We start from the raw sequence: 4,568 nt of genomic DNA, 5'->3' as shown, positions 1-4,568 counted from the left end.
TTTATCTAAATAACATCAAGAATTTCCTTGTATTTCCCAAAAGTGTAATTGTTCTTCTGTAAAATAAATTTACCCTTTCAAATTATTAAAGGAAATACTGTGTTATGCTCATTTATAGCTTCCCTAACATCTCTCCTGAGATCACAATTGTAGAGGTGAGGGATGATTTGACCCTTCATAATTCTTTCAAATGGCATTCAATTTTTCCTTCACTATTTTTTTTGCACTCACTGCGCTTTCTGGAAAGGTTTATTTACACCATTACAGATTCACACACCAAAGATCTAAGCTTGCACTTACAGTCAATTATTCACTGGCTTACTGTTAATGTGAATTTTACTCTGTTTTTCTAATGTACTCTCACAAATTCCATTTGGAGAGGAAATCATATTTCTTTTCCTGTTTGTTCTCTGGCTAGTCAGATAGATTCATTTTCTCATTGTCTGAAGCAAGCAGACAGGAAGGGACCATGAAGGGCATAGGCTCCACCAAAAGAACCACATGGAGGACATGCATGCCTATAATATGAAGTATATAGCTTGTTTAATGTGTCCTTGTCACTACATTTTTGGAACTTTTAGAAGGTATTGGTACCATAACTGCCAAGTATCCCCATGTTACAACATTCACTAAATTAAAGAGCACTTGACTGACTGTAAACTATTTTGGATGTCGTGCAGATGGAGAAAAAAAAACTATAAATGCATTTCCTCCTTTAATCTAATGTATCTAACTGAATAAATAAGGAAAGTCTCAACATGTTTCCACAAAGCTTACAAAAGATCACCAGCAGCATTGTAGTCATTTTATCTCATGGTTGGGAAAGAAATTTACTGCTTTAGTTATCAAGACAGTGGGGAAAAATATGTGGGCATTTAAATGACAGGGTCAAATTTTAATATGTTAAATGCATCTTGATAATCTAGGACAAAATATCCGGATAGCACCTTAAAATTATGCTGATTAATGGTTGAAACTGGTAAATTAATACCAGTTGTACATCCTACAATTTGTTAAATCCTATGCAGTAAAATCAATGCTATGTGATATCCTTTTAAATTCAATAGAAATGCTGTAAACAGTAGCACTCCTGGCTCTGAAACAGAAGCATTTGTGGTCATAAGGACACAAGTAATAGAAACAGGTGTAAGTCACAGTTTGCCAATATGGAAATGACCCATTTAAACCTTTCTCTAAGCTAATACATTAGTCTCAATACAATGAGCATTTATTGTGTTGAGTAAAATTTTAGGTGGCTATTTAAAGTCTTTTCAAAATCTAATTACACCTTGTTACTTGGAAGATCTGGGTCTAGATAGAGAGAAACAGCTTTAAGTAAAAATACACAAATCACTAAACATTGTACAAAAAGCAAGAAATAGAACTACAGATACTGGAAATGTGAAATAAAAGCCAAAAGTGTTAGCTCAACAGGTTAGGCAGCATCTATGATTGTTGACCATAGATTAGCAAAGTCTTTAAGCGAGTGAGCCAAGCACTGGCATCTATGCAGAGTCTTGACCCAGAATGTTAGGAATCCTTTTGCCTCCAAAAATGCTGCTTGACACACTGAGTTCCTACAGCAATTTATTTTTTGAGGCAAGTACTGGACTTTATTTTAAGAAGTATAGAATTCAGAAGAGGAGTAGGTATGTTAAATGTGTCTTGAATTTGCTTACCACATTTATCTCATTGTGCAGAGTTATGGTGGCATATTGTTAAAATGACAAAGAAGCAATGGAGAGTGGGTAGAGAAAGAATTAAAAGAATGGAAGCAAACAATGCAAGGATTTTAGGTAAGGTTCAATAGACCAGGACTCCAACTGAAGAAAAAGGTTCTAAGGATGACCTAATGCAGGGCCTTCAAAATTGTAAAAGTTCTTGACAAACTGGCTACATAGAAAATGTTTCCATATGGAAAGAACATATCTCAAAAGATATTAATATATGATCTTTCCCAAGAGTAGTAAGTATGTAAAACCTGCTGGCACAGTTGAGTTAATGGTATTAATGCAGAACAATACAAACAATAACAATAGCGAAACAAGCACCTTTCCCCTCCCATCCACTCACACACACAGATAGGCCTCCAACCTCAGGATGGGCTGCCTCTGGGCCTCCAACCTCCAGTGGACTTGTGGTCTTGCAAGACATTAGACCTTTAATTGCTATAGAGCACTCACAGACTTCAGCCTTCAACTTCCAAATATGCCGACCCAGGGCATTGACCATCAGGTTCGACTTCCAGACTCACCGACTCTTGGACTCCTGAATGACAGGTCCCTGAACTCCAGGCTTTGAGCGCAGACGCGCACAGACCTCTTACCCAGGACTCGCTGAGCTGGGGCGTCAACTGTCCTCATACCTCCTACCTGCACAGACCTCCGATCCTGTGGCCCTACAACTTGGAAGGACTCAACAGTCTTGAGGAACGTGTGCAGGTTAATTTCGTCCATGGGGCCCAACCGACCTTGGTCACAGGCCATGGGGATGCTGGTCTTCATCCACAGTGCTTGCTAACCTTACATCTACAATGCCGATTTAAAAAAAAATATTCACCCCCTTCAAATGTTTTCATGTTTTATTGTTTTACAACATTGAATCATAGTAGATTTAATTTGGCTTTTTTGACACTGATCAACAGAAAAAGACTTATTGGTGTCAAAGTGAAAACAGATCTCTACAAAGTGATCTAAATTAATTACAAATATAAAACACAGTAACTGCATAAGTATTCATTCTTCCCCCAACCCTTAATATGACACATCAAATCATGTCTGGTGCAGCCAATTAGTTTAGAAGTCACATTATTAGTTAAGTGGTGCTCTGTTTTGGAGATCTGTGTGCAGTCAAGGTGTTTCAATTGATTGTAAAAATACACCTGTGTCTGAAAGGTCCAACTGCTGGTGAGTCAGTATCCTGGCAAAAACTACACCATGAAGACACTAGAACGCTACAGCACAGTACAGGCCCTTCAGCCCTCGATGTTGTGCTGACCCATATATTCCTTTAAAAAATACTAAACTCACACTACCCCATAACCCTCTATTTTTCTTTCATCCATGTGCCTGTCCAAGAGGCTCTTAAATACCCCTAATGTTTTGGCCTCCACCACCATTCCAGGCAAGTCATTCCAGGCACCCATAACCCTCTGTTTATATAAAAAAAAACTTACCCCTGATGTCTCCCCTAAACTTCCCTCCCTTAACTTTGTACATATGCCCTCTGGTGTTTGCTATTTGTGCCCTGGGAAACAGGTACTGGCTATCCACCCTATCTATGCCTCTCATAATCTTGTAGACCTCTATCAAGTTCCCTCTCATCCTTCTACACTCCTAAGAGAGAAGTCCCAGCTCTGCTAACCTTGCCTCATAAGACTTAATTTCCAATCCTGGTAAATCTCCTCTGCACCCTTTCCATTGCTTCCACATCCTTCCTATAATGAGGTCACCAGAACTGAACACAATACTCTTAAGTGCAGTCTCATCAGAGATTTGTAGAGCTGCAACATCACCTCTCTACTCTGGAACTCAATACCCCTATTAATGAAGCCTAGCATCCCATAGGCCTTCTTAACTATCCTATCAACCTGTGAAGTGACCTTGAGGGATGTATGGATTTGAAACCCAAGGTCCTTCCGTTCATCCACACTCTTAAGTAACTGACCCTTAACCCTGTACTCAGCCTTCTGGTTTGTCCTTCCAAAATGCATCATCTCACACTTATCCAGATTGAACTCCATCTGCCATTTTTCTGCCCAACTCTGCATCCTGTCTATATCCTCTTGTAACCTTCGATAACCTACAGCTCCATCCACAACTCCTCAAATCTTTGTGTCATCCGCAAACTTACTCACAAATCCTTCTGCCTCTTCATCCAGGTCATTTATAAAAATCACAAAGAGCAGGGGTCCCAGTACAGATCCTTACGGCACTCCACTAGTCACCAACCTCCAGGCAGAATACTTTCCAAACAGCCAAGGTTCCACTGATCCCGTGCCTCATGACTTTCTGGATGAGTCTCTCATGAGGGACATTGTCAAATGCCTTGCTAAAATCCATGTAGACCACATCTACTGCCCTACCCTCATCAATTTCTTTTGTTACCTCTTCAAAAACTCAATTAGGCTCGTGAGGCACGACCTTCCCTTCACAAAGCCATGTTGATTATCCTTGAGTAGACTGTACTTCTCCAAATGCTCATAGATCCTATCCTTAAGAATTCTTTCCAATAGTTTGCAGACCACCAGTCTATAGTTCCCAGGATTCTCCCTGTTACCTTTCTTAAACAAGGGATCTACATTTGCCATTCTCCAATCCTCTGGCTCCTCCCCTGCAGCCAAAGAGGATTCAAAGATCATAGCTACTGCTCCAGTGATCTCTTCTCTCACTTCCCACAGCAACCTGGGGTGTATCACATCCGGCCCTGGGGACTTATCAACCTTGATGCTTTAAGAAGATCCAATACTACTTCCTTAATTTCCACATCGTCCAGCACACAGGCCCGTTCTATTTTGACCTCACCCTGATCAAGGTCCTTTTCACTTGTGAATACTGAAGCAAAGTATT

This window comes from Hypanus sabinus, chromosome 1 (assembly GCF_030144855.1).
Source record: "Hypanus sabinus isolate sHypSab1 chromosome 1, sHypSab1.hap1, whole genome shotgun sequence".
NCBI classification, from domain to species: Eukaryota; Metazoa; Chordata; class Chondrichthyes; order Myliobatiformes; family Dasyatidae; genus Hypanus; species Hypanus sabinus.
The sequence above is the reverse complement of the archived record's forward strand: the minus strand, read 5'-3'. Positions refer to the sequence as shown.